Source organism: Rousettus aegyptiacus, unplaced genomic scaffold (genome assembly GCF_014176215.1).
Source record: "Rousettus aegyptiacus isolate mRouAeg1 unplaced genomic scaffold, mRouAeg1.p scaffold_m13_p_17, whole genome shotgun sequence".
Taxonomy (NCBI): Eukaryota; Metazoa; Chordata; class Mammalia; order Chiroptera; family Pteropodidae; genus Rousettus; species Rousettus aegyptiacus.
The window spans coordinates 31,449,519-31,469,382 of NW_023416292.1; the positions used below are offsets into that span (position 1 = coordinate 31,449,519).

At 48.1% G+C, this 19,864-nt stretch overlaps 1 protein-coding gene across 8 annotated transcripts in view; it reads right to left on the reverse strand.

Annotated features, from left to right (window-relative positions):
• The window catches only part of VANGL1 (VANGL planar cell polarity protein 1), a 73,892-nt gene that overhangs the window by 52,756 nt on the left and 1,272 nt on the right, over positions 1–19,864 (reverse strand). For 2 of the 8 annotated variants that reach the window (XM_036235056.1, XM_016124346.2), the window contains exon 1: positions 2,488–2,625. The gene's annotated coding sequence lies outside the window, so the exon portion shown is untranslated. Of the gene's footprint in view, positions 1–1,653; positions 1,811–1,970; positions 2,067–2,487; positions 2,626–6,769; positions 6,969–8,122; positions 8,288–16,416; positions 16,589–19,107; positions 19,295–19,546; positions 19,678–19,864 lie in introns of those variants that run through there. The other 6 variants (XM_036235050.1, XM_036235051.1, XM_036235052.1 and 3 more) reach the window with 6 other exon arrangements.

Sequence of the window (19,864 nt, forward strand, 5' to 3'; positions counted from 1 at the left end):
ACTACCTCCTCTGTAAATCCCATGGTGCCAGGTCCAATGATTGCTGTTCAATAAGCAGGACTCAGAAGGTCACTAATAGAGACAGACAGCAGCTGAACACGCATGTGCCTTTCCATCAGGCTTCAGGAGAGACCAAAGTCACTAGCAGAAACATGGTCCAGCCCCAAGTCCGACTAATCCTGTCTTGTCCATCCTCTGGAAAAACACCACAGCACAATGCCTAAATCACTTGCCCACACCCAGCGAGTCCCCCAACCACAACTATTGCATTTTACAGATACAGGACGATGACGATAATCTAAGTCACAGTTAATTGAGCACTTACTATGTGTTTTTGAGTCGTTCGCATGTACTATCTCACGTGATTCTCAGAACAAGCCTTATGAGAAAGATAAAATATGAATTTCACAGTACAGTTATGAAAACCAAGGTCACACACCTGGTATGTGCGGGGGCTGGGGCTTAAACTCTGAGTCTAATTCCGGAACCTGTGCCCTTAGCTATGGAAAATGTACAGCGACGTAGCAATTACCAGGACTCTTTCTTTCCTCAAAGGCGGGTGGGTAACAATCATAAACGGTCTCAAACCACACAAAACCCACAAAGAATTTTGCAGTTTCAACCCCGACTCACAGGTTCAGTGTCCCAAGCATTGTGGGGAAAAGAAACGAATCTGAAAAATCTGAAATAGCTCTCGCTCCTCAGGAGTTCGCAGGCCAGAGGTGGAAACTAACTATTCAGATACAATGTGATCAGCCCCCCTGCAGCGTCAGCCTAGGGTAACAAACCGGGTGTCTGTGTGTTAGGGAGATGGATGCGAGAACACCTGCTCCACGCCAGGCTTGTTTAGTCTTCGACAGAGTGTGTGACACGGACTCGCTGCTGGGTAAGGACACCTCCCTTTACGGTTTCATCTCGTCCCTCAAATTCATAAGACCATAAAACTGTGCCGCCTGGCTATCAATCGGTCCTTACGAATATGCCGTTCTCGAACTTCTTCTCCCATTTTACTTACAAATTAAGCTGCAGCCAAGTCACACTGCCAACACTGTCACAGTGAACATTTCACACTAGATGTTTCACTAATTATACTGAGAGACATCGATGTTATGTTTGGGAATGCTAAATGCTCGCCGATAGGTGAAAAGTGTTATTTCTTTGAACTGTAGAATGAAACAGTTTCCTCCCACAAATCAAAAAGCCCCGACTACATCACACTGATTTAATTCAACTCTAAAAACTCTAATTAGTGGTTACATAAAGTGACTAATTACATCTCTCAGGATGCAGACTGCTCCTGCCATCTCACGGAAAGAGCCTAGGAGCTGTGTAATCAAACGACCCACCCCCAGGAAGGAGAATGCTAATTAGCATTGTTGATGGGTGACACAAGTTATGATACTTCCAGCAACCCTGTAAAATTTATAAACATATCACTGAAAACGCCAGATTCTTTACAGCCTGTTAGCTTTTGGAATAAGCGTCTAAAAATATATGCATTTCCAACCACAGCCCCGGAAAAGGAAAAAAAAAAAAAAGGTGTTAACGAAATGCACGTGCCAGCTACACAATCACCATAATAAAGCCGCTCTAGCATCTCTTAACGAGCAGCTAAAAAGAGCTCACAACACCTTCGCGGTGTGAGCCTGGTACCTGGCTTGAAGACGTGAAAACTGAGCAACAGATTTCTTCTGGGCTGCAAGTCTCACTCCAAGCTCATCTCCCGGCCGCCAGGCCGCGGCTCCGCCCCGCGCCTGCCTCCGCCACTGACGCGTTTAAAATTTTATAAAGCTTCACACTGCTGTGGGCGCGTTGCTCGGGGCAGTTCAAACACTGCAGTGGGAAAGGAGCTCCTGCCCTTGGCGACGCCGCCCGGCGCGGTGAGCCCTCCTGCGGCCCGAACCCCGCCGGCAGAGGCTCGCCGGCCGCCCGCTGCTCCACCCCGGCGTTTTTTGAAAGTAAACTCCTACCTGCCTGTTGCGCTCCGCGATGCGCCGCCGGACGCGCCCCCGCCCCCGGCCTCCGGGGCCGGCGAGGTGTGAGCACAGGCCGGCTCTGTGCCGCCTGCTGGCCCGGCGCCGGGGCGAGCCCCGCGGCGGGGTGGGAACCGGGGTGCGCGCCCGGCCCCCCGCCCGCGGCGCCGACGCACCCGCCCGGTGCCTGCAGGAACGCTCGGCCACTCCCTGCCGGCGGCCGGAACGGGCACCCCGAGGGCGCACCCCGAAGTGCAGCCAGAGGCTGAGGGGGCGTCCGCGGCGCGGGGACCCGAGGAAGTGGGGTGCCGCGGGGGGCGCGGGGCAGGAGGGGCGCGCCTCGCGGGGATGGGAGGGGAGTGGGCTCCCGGGAAGCACACCCGGGGTGCGGTCCTAGGAGGGGAGGCGGGCGGTGAAGCGGGGTCCGAGTCCCGGGACGGGGTGCGGGATCCGCGCGGGGGGCGTTTTCCCGCCCGAGGGCTGCGCCCCGCGCCCGGCCTCCCGCCGGACTCACCTCGGCGCCGGCCGTGCGGGCTCCGCGGCCGCGGTCTCGGCTCGCAGCGGCCCCGGCTCTGCGGCCTGCGCTGGGCTCCCGAAGAGGCAGAACCCCGCCGCCGCCGCGCTGCGCCGCCGCTTTCCGCTTCCTGTCCCGGCGCCGCCCCGCAGCCCGAGCCCAGCCCTGCGAGCCCGGCGCGGCCGCGAGCCAAGAGCAGCGAGCGCGGCCGGCCCCGCCGCGGGCCCGGCCCACCTGCCGCGGGGGCGGGGCCCGGCCCGCGCGTCCCCGCTCCCACCCGCCGGCCCGGGGCGCTCCACGCACCGGCGCGCGCCTGCGCACGCACACGCGCCCGAGCGCGCGCACTTACACTCACACGGGCCCCAGGGACTGACCACGCGCACTCACTCACGCATCATAAACACATGGCCGGGAATTGACCCGGCTCGGCACCCCGACACTTGCACCCCCAAGCTCACACACGCATTCACGGTCATGCACAAAATCCAAGCCCGTTTGCGGTCACAAGCCCCAACACGCAGCCCACGGGCTAGCCTTCCAAAAACCCCGCACCCCCCCCCCACACACACACACTCATACACACACACATTCTAAGAACTGGCCAACAAATATGCATATACACCCACACCTTCACCGGCATACACACTCACACTGAAACTCATACGCAGCCCAGGAAATGACCCCACAAGAACCATACACACTTAGACACCCCCCCCCCCCACACACACACACACACACAGGCTCCCACAGCCAACCTTTTCCCACCTCCTGCCCTAACATAACAGCCACTGACCCCCAGATTTCCGTCTTTTAGAAACTGCGGGAAGAGCACACCTCTGAAGGCAGGCGGTTCCAGTCCTGACTCAGCCAGGTCTGCCTCCATCTGTGAGTCTCAGTTTCCCTGTGTGAAAAGTGAAAGGGTGATAACGCCAACCTTGCAGGATTGTGGTGAGGATGACGGAAAGTGGCTAGTGCCCGGAAGGCTCGGAGCGGTTGTCCACTATAGGAGTATCTGCACTCTTCTTCCCTAGATGCCTTGTGCGAGTGGTGTCGGGGATCCGTGACGGAGAGTCTGGAATCTGGCTGACACTCAAGGCTGCTTACGTGGCCCATCTCCGAGTAGAGGCGGTGTATAATGAGCACTGGGCGCACTTGGGGTGGGGAAGCACGCGCCCACCCTGAACTGGCCTTCGGGAACGTCAGCCCCCAGCACGCTCACTGTCCCCTCTCCACCTCTCCCCTACCCGCTCTGGTCCCCGATCTCTCTCCCATGTACTGCACTTCCTCTGAGGACATCCTATATTCAAAGCGTGATCTTCACCCCGTTTCTCCAGCCCCAACTCACCAGCCCACCATCAGGGTTCACCGCAGAGCTTTATAAAAATGTGTCTCTTTCATCTTTAAAATGTAGACCCTTCAAAGTTGCAGCAGGCCGCCAGAGAGTTCCGATTCCAGTTAACGATGCTCCTGCATAGACCCCGTGCGATGTACAGATCCTCAATGGATTCTCTTGGAATGTGATTCTAATTCGTTTTAGTAAGTCTAGCTGCCTTTCCATGCGGTGCTTTTGAGATAATAAATTCACCTTTAAATGCTATCTACTGTTTGTTTTTATCCTACAATCTCAAGTATTCAGGTTGAAAAGGTAAGAGTTAGAAAAGGGCCTGGGAACTGAATGAGGGTCTGTGTAACCTGGAGGCCTGCCTGGCAAACATTATCTGTTACAAAGTGGGTCAGCTTTATTTCAGGGTTCAGTTAGCAGACATATTGAGCCCTTGCCTAAAGTCAAGTTCTCCAGCTTAATCAATAATAAAGGTAGTATTGTGAGCTCCATGTGCCACTCCTTTGTCTTATCCATTTGTTCCAAACTTGGCTAGCGTATTGGGTGCTCTCAAGACTCCAGCATAACTATGCTTTCCACAAATTCGTTTATACATTTCTCCCTTCCTGCCCATTCTCACAGCTTTCCCAAACCCTAGAATGCTACCCACTGAAATTCTTCCTGTCTACCATGATCCACTTCAAAAACCATCTCTCCTACAAAGCTTTCTCCATTCTCCCAGCCAGAAAACATTCTCCTCCCCCAACCTGAATTCCCATTGCACTTGGGATTTTTATACTCACCTTTCTACCTTATATTGGTTATTTGCATCTCGCTCCTCAATAATGTGCAAATGTCATATCTTATTTGTCTTTTTTTTTTATCGCAGATCTTTCTACATAGTAATTGCTTTAAAAATACTTAGCAAATGAATAAATGATTATAAAATACCACTTGCCCTTGGGAAGTTAATAATCTAACCAGGGAACAATCTAATTGAAAAATTGTGACTTATGCATGTAATAATCAACAAAATAATAAACAACAAAAGAGAATATATAAAATGCTAAATGTGCTAACGGCACACTTTTAAAGAAACCATTTAAAGAAACCGTTCACCTAGCCTCAAGAATTCTGAATACACCTGAAAAACAAGAATTATGTGAGAAAGGCCTTTGATCCACAAAATAGTTAATACAAAATCCATGCTTTAAAATGGATAGACTTTATAAATGAAAGAATCTCATACCTTCACTTAGACAGTGTTTACATTTGGTTTACAAACATTTCTAATAATCTTTATCATTTGATTCCTAAGCCTGCTATAGATTAGAAACATTAAAAGAGAGCAGGAGGTGACCTCATGAGACCCCAGAGGCTACAAACGAGGTCATCGTGAAGATTGTTTAATTCTAAAACTCAGACCCTTTACTTTTCCCCGTTACTCTTCTTGGCACACAGTGACATCACAGAATAACAGTGCCCATTGTGGTGACCCTGAGGTATAAAGGTCAGATAAGTATTTTCTATACACTAAGCTGTTCAAGAAGACAGGGAAGATGTGAAAAAAATATCACAAAAGTTTTCATGCAAAATGCTTGAAACGTTAAAGAGTGCTGATTCTTTAAAGGGCCATTTTCTTTAAAATTACATATATGTAATATCTGTTTATAGATTAATAATGCCAGTAATGAGGTGCTAAAATATGGGTTATTAGTGCCCAAGGAGAGAGTCACATGGACCTAGATGGTCAGGATCAACTTGTCCTCACCTTGAGAAGAGAAAGAAGTGGAGGCATTGGTGGAGGACAGTGGCCGGAACGGTGACTGCATTATCTCAAGTGCTTAATAAACATGAGTTAAAAATGGGTAAATAGTGTTTCTGTTTGGAGTATGGACAGGGGTGTGGAGGGGACAAGGCCAATGAGCAGAGCATTTAGGCCCAAGATAAGGACCCAAAACTGAAAGGCTAGAATGGAAAGATAGAGAACTTTGAATCCAACATTAGCGTCCGAACTTTTTAAACAGGCTAGCAGCATAATAAAGTATTCAGTCATTCAAAAACATATACTTGGTACCTATTACAAGCCAGGCAATGTATTAACTACCAGGGATACAGAGCTAGATAATATAACATTGATCAGTGATTCAATGATTTTTCAACAAATATTTATTGAGCATTTACTACGTGCCAGTCACTGCCTAGGCTCTGGGGATCTATCAAAACAAACAAAGCTTCTGCCCTCGTGGAGTTTACATTCTAGTGGAAGAGATGGACAGGTGAGCGACACCTGTGTGATTTGTCAATGGTGACAAGTGCTAAGGAGCAAACAGAACAGGACAGGACACAATGGGGAGGGGGCAGGGGTGTGTACCTCACTTCCCTGGAGGCGTTCGTGCTGCTGGGTGAGACTGTCACTTAAACAAAGCTTCACAATCGAACATGAGAGTGCGGCGGCTGAGGCCAGAGGTGGGACGGGAGCACTCGGAGCACGGAGGGAGAGGCCCCGCTCAGCCTACAGAAGCCGCGTGGCTCCCTGGGCCATGGCCCTGGGCACAGGACTTGAAGGTTGTGTGTCTGGCAGTTAAAGAGGGAGGAAACATTCTGGGCAAAGGCACAGAAGTGTGACGGAGTGTGTCCCGGGGGCTGTATCTGACGGCGGTGTGCGGTGCTGATGAGCTGGCGGAGAGTAGGGGCAGGGGGTGACGTGGGGGGCTGCGTGGAACTGCAGGTCTGGAGGGGTGGGCGCTAAAATGATGCTGGTGTCCTGGGGGAAGGACAGGAAGGCACAGAGCGTTGATGCGTGGCTCCTCTGGGGCCTGCCGGCAGCGCGGCAAAGGGGAGCATCGGGGAGGAAGCAGGGCCAGGGTGGGTGGGGGACGGCAGGCCATGACCGGAAAGACAGGGGCAGAGGCCAGACCTCAGAGGGCCTCATATGGCGGCTTAGAAGTTTGGCTTTACCTGGTAGGCAATAGGGAGCCATCGAAGAGTTTTCGTGGAGAAGGATGAGATGAGCGGACTTGTGCCGTGGAGCGTGGCTTTGTGAGGGAAGAGGGAAGGAGGCTGAGGACACACGGGGCGCTCGGAGTGACGAATGAGCCTGAGATACTGCAGCCACGGGCCCGTCTCAATCACAAGTGGGAAGCCACGGAGGGAGAAGCTCCAGGAGAAAAAGAGAAGTTCAGTGTTAGGCATGTTGCGTGTAAATACCTTTGGGCCGTGCAGGTGCAAGCGATAATAGGTCACATGTACTGAGCATTTATTTATTGTATGAGAGGCACCGTGCTGAGTGCTTTACAGGTCTTATTTATTCCTCGCTCTAATCCATGCTGTAAGTACGGGATCACCCGCGTTGTCTAGAGCAGGGAACTCGGGCATTGAGAGGAGATCACATACCGGCCGGGCCGCGAACCCAGCCAGGTTGGCTGATCACCGATTCCCCACCTCTAGTCCAGAAGCCAGATTGCTTTATAGCCGCGTGGCTTTAGAACTTGGGAGGAGGTAGGCTGCCGACGATGAATGTCATTTGGGGAGGTGACGTGAAGTTGACAGTGCAGTAGTGAAAAGAGCGAGAGCTGGGGAGAGAAATGCAGACCATGTGAAATTAAGAGATAGGACAGGGGCATGCGGGGGTTAGACAGGTGTCTTCGCTTCGACGTGGGCTTCAGCGTTTTTATAGACCAGGGAGAAGAAACCTACGATTTCAAAACTTAAGGAGGAAAGGGGGACAGGTAGAAGGATTAGCCTTGTACAGGTGGAGACAGGTGAGTGCGCAGGATAGCTGTGGAAGGTCAAGGACATCTTGGTATTATTTTCCACAAAGTAGGAGGCAAGATGCTCCAGCAGAAAGTAGGAGGCCAGGAGACGAAGTCAGGCCAGAGAGAGGAGGCGTGTCTGACGGCCCCTCAGGGACCCTTTGACAATCTGCCACGGGGATGGAAACCACAGGAAAATGCTCGTTCCCCAACTTTTTTTTCCCAAATGATTTGAACGGGTTCTCAACCCCTGAAGGGCCTCCGTGGGCCCCCAGAAACGGTGCTCACTACCATTCGTGTCTAAGAATTATCTTCGCTGTCCAAGTGGAATCTTGGAAAAGCTGCTGAAACAGTGGCATTTTCTGTGAAAATGCTGTGTTGGGCTTGGGAGTGTATCCTCCGTAGCTGAAAGCAAATGTGCTATGTACTGGCTCAGGAGACCTTAATAAGCGGTCATGGCTCAGGGACCAAGTGTACCAGCTCCGCAGTGGGCCAGGCCCAGTGGCCCACGCTGCTCTGCAGGTCTGGGCAGGCAGGCCCACTCCGAGGCTATCATTACCTCAGGGGCCGGGAGGGAGCGCAATGTCAGGAGAGCTCAGATCTCAGACGCAGTCGAGCCCTGCACTTCGGTGAAAAGGTTGCAGGCCAGGGCCAGGGAACCTGAAGAAGATTGGCAGCCAGCGCCCACGCCGCGAGGCTCCCGGGGTCCCCAAGGCGATCCCGCTGGCCGGGGCAATGCGCAGGATCACAGTCGGGGCTGGGCTTGGGCCCGGCTGGACGGGTGAATCATGCTTTCTAGGGCCCGGAAGTCTCTTTCATGTTTAAACTATGGAGACGTCATCAGTAATTCATTACCTATTTATGAGAAACACTTGAATAACACCCCCACATCCCACGTTAGGCTAATTACTTGGACTAACACCAAGCGGCATCTCCTGAGGGTGAACCAGCCTCTGACACTGGGGGCCTGGCTCAGGCTCCTCCCGGCTGAGGAGCCGATGAGAGGCATGGAAAGAGGGCCTCAGCTTCGGGCCGATGGGCAGCTCCATCTCCCCCTGCGCCAGTCTCCATGGGAGCTGCAGAAGGGGAGGGGGGAAAGTCTGGGCAAAGAAGGGCAACACCACGAATCCACCTTGGTGATCGGGGTTTGCAGTAATCGTGCCTTTTTATTTTCTGTATTTCTGATGCTCAGACATCCGGGGCCTTGCTGAGCTCCTGGGGGTGGCTAATTCCTAGAGATAAAGACTCCTCTCACCATTACAAACCAACCATGGTCCAGATGTCCTTTATCGGGGCCACCATCCACCTGTCCAAATCACCCAAGGCCAGGTACCAGACGCAGAGAGATAGCCCCTCCACCCCAGAACTTGCTGGATGTTTTCAAACCCGCCGGTCCTAAGCCAGCCTACCCTGTCTTCCTCTTTCCTTCTCACAAGAAGCAACTATTAAGGGCTCCTCCCTGTTTTCCTCCTGCTCACCCTCTCTGCTTCCTGACTGAAGCTGGTGCTTCCCTGTGTGGCCTCCCATGGCATGTCACACCTCCTCCTCTTGGGGACTGTGACAGACTTTCTTTTCAATGGCAAAGGCCGCCTGTCTGTTGGCCTTACGATACCTAGATAATAATAAAATCTACCTTTGAAAACAGGCTGTCTATCAAACCTTTGCTGACTTGCAAACCAGAAAAGACCAGGCAGAGAAAAGGAATTAATATTTTTTTGTGTTCCTTTTTATGAGTCAGGCATTGTAATGGTTATTTTTAAATGTGATCTTATTTCAGGGTATTTTCTTGGTAACACTAGAAAGTAGCTATTTTACAAAAACTCAAATAGGTCGTGGAAAACTAAGATTTAGCTTTGTTGTTTCTTTATTCCTTCTTCCCTTCTCTAATTAATGATCACCACCCACCCACCCAGTCCTTCAGGACTTTTCTCTTTCTACCTTTTCCTTAAAAAAAATTCCTTCGCAATGTTACTTATGTTTTATTTCCCCCTAGGTAAAAATCTGAAAGACAAATAAATCATAAATTTTAGAATATAGTAAAATCCTTTCATTTAATTACGAAAGTCTTTAAGTCTGAACATGTAATTATTTTTACATTTCAAGTTCAATGATAAAAAATTTTCAAATATGTACTTGGTTTCAAATGCTTTTTAAAAATTAAAGTATGGTTGACATGCAATATTGTATCAGTTTAAAGTGTATGGCTAGTGAATCAACATTTATGTATCTTATGATGGTTTTTTTAAACACCAGGGCCAAGATAGAGTAACAGGGCCAGCTACACCCTTCCATGTGAAATAATTATAAATTCTGACAAAGCGTATGAAACAACAGGAGTCGAGAGTTATCTCTGATGTCTGAGAATTATCTTCGATGTCCAGGATTCAAGAAATTCAGGCCACAAAAGATGGAGCGGCCACATTAGCTAATCCTTCTAATTGCCCCAACTTGCTGCCTAAAGAGAGTTTTCAGGCTGTGGTACTGGGAGGAGGAACACAAGGAGAAATTAGTGGTTTTCCTGCACTGAAGAGGTAGAGCCAGAATTTAAAGAGGCAGAGTAACCGAAACGAGAGAGCTGCAGGTCCAAAGAGCTCTAGAAAGCTCCTGAGGCTTCTCTCAAGTATCCAATGGTGTGTTGTGGTGTGCACGTGTGTGGGAGAGAATCCCTGAATGGAAAAGAGGGAACAATACCTAGAACTCACACGTAAAAGTAAATAGTGCCCGTTATAACCAGCCAGGCTGCAAAACCTCATAATCCAAGGGGCATTGAGTGGTGTAATCAAAAAGCTGTTGCCTGGTTTTAAAAAACCCTAGATTAAATGCTGCAGTATTTGAGCCAAACGAATCTTATAAGTAAAAGACATGGAGTGTCAAATCATTTCCAAGTACTCTGTGTTCAGAACAAACTCAAAGATATTTATGGAATATGCGACTATCCAACATCCAACAAAGTAAATATACAATGACTAGGATCTTATAATAAAATTATCAAACATACAAAGAAGTAGAAGAATATGACTCATAACGAGGAGGGAAAAAAATCTATCGATTGAAACTCAACAGAAGTAACACAAAAGATAAAATTAATGAAAAGGACATTAAAACAACAAATTTAATTATTTTATGTGTTCAAAAGCTAGAGGGCAAATTAAACATGATAAGCGGAGAAATGGACGATAGAAAACACATCCAAGTCGAGCTTCTAGAATTGAAAACTACGATGTGTGAAATTAAAAAAAAAAAACAGATAAAATTGGCAAAATATTAGACAATCCAGAAGAAAAGATTGGTGAACTTGAAAATATAGCAATAGAAACTAAAAAAAAAAAAAAGATTAAAGAAAAGTAAAGATTATCAGTAAGTTATGGGCAACTTCAAGTAGCGTAATACGCATGTACTAGGAGTTCCCCCAAGGAAGATAGAAAAAATAAGTGAAAAAACAATGGCCTCCAATTTTCTGAACATAATGAAAACTATAAATCCTCAAATCCAAGAATCTCAATGAACTCCAAGCACAAGAAATATGAAGAAAGCAACATCGAGACCCATCAAAATCAAGTTGCTCAAACTGTATCAAAAAGAAAATTCTTAAAAGCAGAAAAAGACACATTACATTCAGGAGGAAGAAGATAAGAATAACAGCAAAGTTATCATCAGAAATAATTCTGAGTCTTATATTTCCATGATTTTAACTTTCATGCAAACTAGACTTGCCTTGTAATTCCTTAGAACAATCCACTGTTATGTGTGCGCTGTTATGTTATGTGTGCACTGGCGTTTACTAAAATGTATGTGACTCCAAAAAAGAAAAAGAAAGAAAAAGAAAAACAAGACAATGGAATAATGCCTTTAAAATATCAAAAGAAAAAAATGACAACCAAGAATTCAATACAACAGTATACTTCTATATCACATAAAAATTACTGTAAAAAATAAAAGTGAAAGAAAGAAATTTTTAGACTTAAGAGATCTGAAAGAACTCATCACGACCAAGTTTATTGATCTTTTCTTCTGTAGTATCCTCTGTTGGTAATCCCATCTGAGGCACTTTTTCATTTAGACATTATGATTTTCATCCTTAAAGTTTTATTTAGGTCTCTTTTATATTGCTCATGTTTCCATTTAAATTTTTGAAAATATGGAATGAAGTTTTAATAACTATTTTGACACCCTCGTCAGTTACGTTTAACATCTATATCAATTCTGTGTCATTTCCAAATGATTGGTTGATTTCCCTCCTCATTATGGGCTGTATTTTCCTGCTTCTTTGCATGCCCGCTAATTTTTTATTGGATGCTGGATGCTGTGAGTTTTTTGTTGTTGTCGAATGCTGGGTAGCTTTGTATTCTCAAGCCTTGCTTTGGGGTTAGTTAAGTTAGTTAGGTCCTCCTTTTAAGATGTTATACGGGGCTGATGACATGGTCCCATATAACATACGGGACTGTCTAGAGCTAAATAATTGCTTCCCAACACTGAGAAAGACTTTCTGAGCACTCTGTCCAATGCCCCATGGGTTGTGAAGCGGCAACAACACTCCTAGTAGTGTGAATGCCAGGTACTTTTCCCTTCTAATCCTTTTGAGTAGTTCTTCTCTTAGTCTGAATAGTCTCCTCACACTCATGCCCTTGTCATACTCATAGAAGACTTCAAAGGGACTCTCTGCGGGTCTCTGAGGGTCTCTGTCTGTCAGCTCTCTCCTTCTGGTACTCCCTGCTGCCCGCCCGGCTCCGTTAGGCTCCCTGGGCCCTCAGCACTGTCTGCTCACCTCATGTCGTCTTCTGGGAGTTCCTGGATTTGCCTCTCCTGAACCACAACCTGGATATCTCCCTAGGGAGTAAGCCAAGGACACCGTAGGCTTCTCCTCAGGTGTTCCCTGTCTTTCGTTGCCTAATGTCAAATGTCCGGAGAACCATTCTGCACATTTTGTCTAGTTTTTTTTGTTTGTTTGTTTCAAGTATGAGGGTATATCTGGTCACTATTATTCCATCTTAAAAGCAGAACTCCTGAATTGTTCACAGGTAATTTAATTATTGATGTGGCCGGCTTTACATTTATCACATGTTAATTTTTTTCTGTTTGATTGTTTTTTCCCCTTTTTCCTGGCTTCATTTTTATTAACTATTTCTGCGATTTTATTTTACATCCACTATTAGTTCCTTAATTGTACTTTTTCAAAGGGCCCTTTTAAAGAGCAATTTTAGGTTCACAGAAAAATTAAGAGGGAGTTACGAAGATGTCCCACGTCCCCCACCCACGCACACAGCCACCCGCATCATCAACATTCCCCACCAGAGTCGTACATTTGTTAAAGTCGATGAAGCTACGCTGACACATCATAGTCACTCAAAGCCCATGATGTACGTTAGCATTTACTCTTGGTCGTGTTCGTTCTGTGGGTTTGGACAAATGGGTAATGGCACGTGTCCATCGTTACAGTATCGTGGAGAGGCTTTTCGCAGCCCTGAAAATCCTCTGTGTTCTGCCTATTCACTCCTCCCACTCGACCTCGGGCAATTGCCGATCTGTTTTTTTCACTGTTTCCATAGTTTTGCGATTCCAGAATATAATATAGGTGGAATCACACAGTATGAAGCCTTTCATATTGGCATCTTTCACTTAGCAATATGCATTTAAGAATCCTCCGTGTCTTTTCATGGCTTGATAGATCATTTCATCTTAGTGCTGAACCTCATTCCCTTGTCTGGATGGACCACGTTTTATTTATCCATTCACTGGCTGAGGGACCACTTGGTTGCTCTTGAGTCACGGCAAGGATGAACAAAGCTGCTACAAACATCCATATGCAGGATTTCGCGGGGACGTAAGTTTTCAGTTCCTTTGGGTAAAGACAAAGGAGCGTGATTGCTGGGTCGTGTGGCAAGAGCATGTTTGGTTTTGTAGGAACGCGCCAGACTACCTTCCCCAATGGCTGTGCGTGTTGCATTCCCGCCGGCGGTGAGGAGAGCTCCTGCTGCTCCACGTCCTCACTGGCATTTGGCGTCGACGGTGTCCGTCTTTTGGCCGTTCTCACAGGGTGCGGTGGTGTCTCGTCGTTGTTTTAATGTGCATTTCCCTGATGACGTAGGCTGCGGAGCATCTTTTCGTGTGCTTCTTTTCCGTCCATATGGCTTCTCTGGTGAAGCTTCTGTTAAAGTCCTTGGCCCATCTTTGATTAGGTTGTTTGGGTTCTGACCGTTGAATGCTAGGAGTTCTTTGAATATTTTGGATAACGGTCCTTTATCAGAGGGGTCTTTTGCAAGTGATTTTTCCAAGTCTGTGGCTTTCCTTCTAATGCTCTTTTGCACACCAGAAGTTTTTAACTTTAACGAAGCCCAGCTCATCAAACGTTAATTCCATGGATTCCACCTTTGGTGTTCTATCTAGAAAGATGAACGTACTGAAGGCATCTAGGTCTTTTCCTATGTTATCCTTTAGTTTTATAGTTTTTTTTTTTTTTTTTGCATGTGGATGGCCAATTGTCCCAGGAGCATTTGTTGAAAAGTCCATCTTTGCTCCATTATGTGGCTTTTGTCCTTTGTCAAAGACCAGTTGACTATATTTGCAAGTCTCTTTCAGGCTCTGTATCCTGTTTCACTGATCTACCCCTTCCCGACCGTGCAGTATTCTTGACATCAGCATAGGCTTCTGGACCCACGACATTTCCTGCCCCCGCTATGGGTACAGGGTTTGTTCTTCTACCCTTCTTCCAGCAGCAATGGCTCTTTGCCTATGTCCTGAGAGAGCATCTCCTACCTTCTCCTGGGAAAGATGAACTTTACTTCTCTTCTTCCAGAAGCTGTGGCCCTAGAGAGTTCACTCTCCCTCAAAGTCTTAATGCTTTTGCTTCATAGGAGAAGAGGAAGCAAGCAGGGCTTTGTGCCCGTCCCCCTCAGCCATCCATTATCTTCCTCCCTCCTGAGTCAGAGAGGAGACGCAGGTCACTCTCCTGCCCCTGCCCCTGCCCCCAGCCTTTCTTGTGAGCACACAGGGGAGGCTCACGAAGAAGAGTTTGCAAGCGAGAACAAGCTCTCCTTGTGTCCAGACCCCCCAGCTATTCCAAACTGACACGCCGACCTTCCCGTGGCCTCTAAGGATTTGTTAACATTTGAGTTTGCTTCCTCTCACTGGCTTATTTGGCAGATACAAAGTTCTCCCACGCTCTGCCAACAGAGAGATGCTGCGTGTCCCACCCTGCCTTCGTGGGCCTGACCCTCCTTGGAATTTGGGGTACTTGGCTGCCGTGTGAACTCACATCTCTCATGCGCTCCGTAAAAGTTATAACTTTGTAGCTTATCCAGCCATGGATTTTGTTAGAGTGGGAACAAATACATTGTGAGAGTGGGAAGAACATTCTTTCCAGCTTTCTTCATCCTGAAAAGAAGCCTCGTTCTCTAATTATGGGATTCATTCTTTTTCTCAATGGCCAGAAGAGGCGCACTTTTTCTTTTACGCACTGGAAACCAAGCTCTTGGGGAGGTTATGTTCTTGGGCCGGTGACGACGCTGGGACTTCTCAGCTACCAGAACGGCGTGAAGTGTTTGCTGGGACGAATGGGAAAGGGAGGCGCGGGCGATGTGCTGGACGATAGGGTATGATCATTGACGAGGCGAGCGTGTGCGTATGTGTGTCTCAACCATGGCCGACTTTAAAATGAAAGGGCTTTGCATCCAGAAGATTGTTCCTGAAGCATGCCGTGGAAGCTTGTTGATCTAAATGGGACGATGTGGTCCCGAGGTGCACTGTGGGGGTTTCCCTCAGCCTGGTGAGGAGGAGGATGCAGGAGCTCCACAACCACCACAGTGCGCATGCTCACCAGCCAGGGGCGATGAATGAGGCCCCTGTAGCTGGTAGGACCGCCCCGCGCAGGCTCATCACCTCCACCTGGGTCAACAGAGCACTCTAGAAAACGTGGGCGATGAGACGGTTAAGCAAATAATGTGGAAGGTTTGCGATGCGTCTCAAACCGGGTGGTAAAAAAAGTCAACTTTTCAACCTGCGTCTTGAATAGGATCGTTCAGCTGAGGTGGTAATTTTGTTTCCCTTGGTTGAGGGAGCAATTTAGACACCCTGGGAAGGTATACAAATAAGCACCGAGATAATGGAAAAAATACGTGCAGAAATCTTTCCAGTGCTATACGGTATGGGATTTAGAAAAAGCCTCAAACTCATTCTGCTGCTTTGCATATACTGTGTCTGCTTTTCTGTATTTATGATGTTTGGAATGGATACGAGAACCTGAAACACCACATTTACAAGATTGATTTATTAATTTGCAAAAGTAGCATAATTGCCGAGAATAATTTCGCTTGTTAGGTCTGCCACAACAGAAGTTTCAATTGCCTGGAAGAATCCAACATATTAAAATTGTAATTGTACTTTCAAATGTCTAAAGAAATACGATTCATTAAAAATAAGTGGGATAAGTGTTAAAAGATTTCATCGGTTAAAATTTAGTTGAAGATTGATCAGAGAGCCGGTAGAAACAATTTTTAAAACTCTTTTTAATTGCCAGATTTGTAAATAGAACAAAACAATTTGCAAGTTGAACCCAAAAGTTTAAGATAAACTAGGCTTTAAAAATTATAACTTTAAGATATTGCATATTACATATAAAACACACAGTGAGCTGTAATTAGTGTTTTCCAGGTACAAACGCCTCCTTTCTCCATGTGAACACAAGAAAAGGAAAAAATTATAACCTCATCCTCATCAGCCTCCTGGAGGGTTGCTCCAGGTCCTGTCCAGCCTTCGTATTGCTCTTATTAACTTCTGCCAACCTAATGAGTAAAAAATGATATTCTGCAATTGCTTTCATTTACATTTCCATGACTACAGTGAGGTCGAACATCTTACCGTCTTAAATTGGACATTTATGATGGTCTCAGAATTTTTGCTGATGCCTTGAAGCTGAAAACAGTAAGTGATGAATTCTACCGTTTTCTGAAGAGAAGCGCTGGACCCTCCCCTGGGACGTGCTCTGGGTGGCCGTGCTGGCCCAGAGGTGTCTCGTCCACCCACCTGGGGCCTATGAAGAGAAAGCAGAGAGTCAGAGAGGAAGCAAGAAGGTCCTAAAAGGGATGGTGGAGTGGGGAATGCCGGTTTCTCCTCCTCTCCCTTGTGCAGGGGGGTCCCTTACTCACAAGCCAGGCATGAGGATTCCAAAGAAAGCTGCTCTTAGAAAAAGGGGAAAGAACTTTACTTGCAACAAGGAGTGACTGGCATTTTCCCACCTTGCTGACTCTTTGCTTGGAGAGGGGAGCATTCCGCCAGGGCACGTGGTAAGGGCTCCACTGAAAATGAAGCTATGGCTACGACCTGGCCTTTTGGGGAACCTGTCAGCAGTGGAGAAGCAGACGGAGAGGGGAGCTGCAGCCTCGGAGGGGGCGTTGGGTGCCCCCTCCGAGGAAGAGCTGGAGCCGGCCGCTGCTGGGCCCCCAGGCGAGCCTTGCCACGGCCCGGCCAGGGCTCCCAGCCCCTCTGCGACGAGCAAGGGCTGAAGCGCCGCACCAGCCGGGCACCCTCACCCCACTGCCGTGCCGGCTGCGCAGAGGGAGATCTAGGAGTGCTGGAGGGAGGACGCGGTGAGAATGACAGCCGTGATGATCAGCCACAGCAGTGCGACTCTGGTGTGCTGAACCTCGTGCGTGTAGTGTGACCACACAGCGAAGGCTCTGGAGCGGCTCGGATGTACTGTCAGGCCCGGACCTGAGTGTCGGTGGCATCGGACTTTGCTTATGGCCGGCTTCTCGTCCTTGCAGGTCACCTTTTTCACTCTGGCCACTGCTGGGGCAACCAGCTGGGCACAGGTATAAACTGACAGCGTCTGGCCTCAGCGACATCACCTAGCTCTAGCTTTCTCCCCTGAGGTTTTCTGGCACTGCTGTGTGACGTACCCCCATGAGCCCACTCGCCCATCCTCAGACGTGTGTGCGGACCCGGGTGTTCGAAAGGAGTTAGGACTCCACGGGGCACTCCAGCTGAGTCTCCCAGGAAGCACAGGCCGAGATGGAGTTAAGAGTGCCAGCGTGTGTGTATTTGGCGGGGGGCTGCGCACAACGCGGATGAGATGCCTGTGAAGGAAACCGGGAGGAAGTAGGCTTGGATAGCGACAGCCTCAAATGGCAAGGCAGATCTGACCAAGTCTTGACCCAACAGGGAACCCTGGAGCGAAGATCGCCTGTTAGAGGAGTCTCTCGCTGGGCAGAAATGGCAGGTCCCAAGCCCCCCGCCATGCCCGCCCATTAACTGGGTGCTGCCGTGGGAAAGCATGGCTGGTTCTAACGCCAAGGCACATCCGACTGCACTGCCGCCGCAGGCTCTCTGCCAAGCACACTCCTCGCAGGTCCTTGGCAAATTCTTTCTCCAAGGGAGATGCGAATAGCACAAGGCCCTGCCTGCCACATTCTCCAATGGGATTAAATTACATTCCAACCAGTGGGCTAAACGGTCGGCTCTTCTATCCGGAGGGCAGACGGGTCTGCATTCTACAGGGCTCCTCAGAGATTGAGCTCTGGTTGCCTACGGCAATAATCAGCCCCATCATTACCCCCTTGGCTTGATTTTCCCTCCTTCCTTTCATTCTTTCCCTAGTTCCTGACTCAGGTTCCTCTAGATCACTTCTCAGATTGTCGGTGTGCAAGCTCTGGTCTCCAACTCCGCTTCTGCGGGAACCCAGCTGAAACGGATGGTTTGCTGCGTTTCTTAACTCAACAGTGCCCTCTTCTGTTGGTACAAAGAAGTTCAGTTTCTTTAATGAATGGGTGTGTGTGTGTGTGTGTGTGTGTGTGTGTGTGTGTGTGATCAGTGGGATGAACATGCTTCTGATTTTTGTGCTCTTGTTTCTGAGGCCACTTACATTCAGATGTTTCTTCCGCCTTTCCGTCCACTAGCAAGCCTCGAAAAGATGGCTCCTTTTTTAAAATTTTTTTATTTTTATTTTTTACTAGGTTTTTTTTTCTTAGGTAGTCATATTTTCAGTGAAACAATTTTGGGGTTTGTCGATCTATAACTTTAGTCATTAACTCTCGTGCCTTATATTTTCCTTGAACTTATTTTTATTCCTTCTCTAACTTCTCGATTGGATAGCCGACTCATTAATGTTCAGTCTTCTTTTCTGATCCAGATAGTTAATGCATAAAGTTTTCTCTTCGTTGTAGCTGCATTCCAAAAGCGTTTCTAGGTACCATTTTCATCATTATTCACTTTTAAGTTGTCTTGCCCGGTTTATTTAGAAAGCAGAGCCTGAAGCAGTGTCAGGATGTGAAAATGTTTGGCAGGTACAAGCCCAGGGCCGTGAAGGTGAGAGAAAAGAAGCGAGGGCAAAGGGACAGGCGAAGGTATGTGACGTGGTGCCTGAGTGTGCCACTCACGGCTTCACGACGAGCCCTAGCTCAGCAGCTGTCTCTACTCAATGCACAGAAAGGCTGCAAGGACCTCCCCTCAGAGAATTCTGCAGGAGAGAGAGAAAGGGGGCATTGCCTTCCCAGCTGCCCTTCATCTTTCCTGTTCCACCGGTCAAGATTCATGCCATGGGGTACTCCTTACCCTGTATTTCCAGAGTGTGTCATCCGGCTTCATTGGCTGCTCAGGAAGTCAGGCCCACACCCCACAGTGAGGTCTTCCCGGAACACGGCAACAACCCAATCCCGGCAGGACGACGAATGGCCCGGATCCTTCAGAAGTGATCTTCCGAGTCACCTCACCAGGTAAAGAGCCGCGACCGGCTGAGCTGCTTGCAGAGGGCACAGGGAATACAGAATGGGTAGCGGAAGAAGATCTATCTATCATCTCTGTCATCATCTGCCTATCTCTACCTATCTATTATGTAAAATATCTTTATACATGTATAATATCTTTACATATATGAAATATTTTTGTTTTCTTCTCTCTTTTATTTTCTTGCCATGTAACATAAGATGTACATTCTCTATATTTAAGTTATAGGATATCGAGGAGGAGAGTAAATATCACTCGAAGGCTTTACCTCCTCTTCTGGGGCTGGGGTTACTGCGTTTTCAGTCGCCCACAGGATAGTTGTATCGTGTGCAGTGGAGTTACGACCTCTGACTGTCTTCGTTAGGAGACCGTGTGGTTTCAGGTGACGTGCCGGGTGCCCTGTTGACACAGAGTGCACTTGTGATGGTTGTTTTATGTGTCAACTTGACTGGGTCCTGTGGTGCCCTGACAGTTTATCAAACACAATTCCAGATGTTCCTGGGAGGGTGTTTTTGGGTGAGTTTAACATTTAAATGGATAGACTGAGTCAAGCAGATCACTCTCCCTACTGTGGGTGGGCCTCATC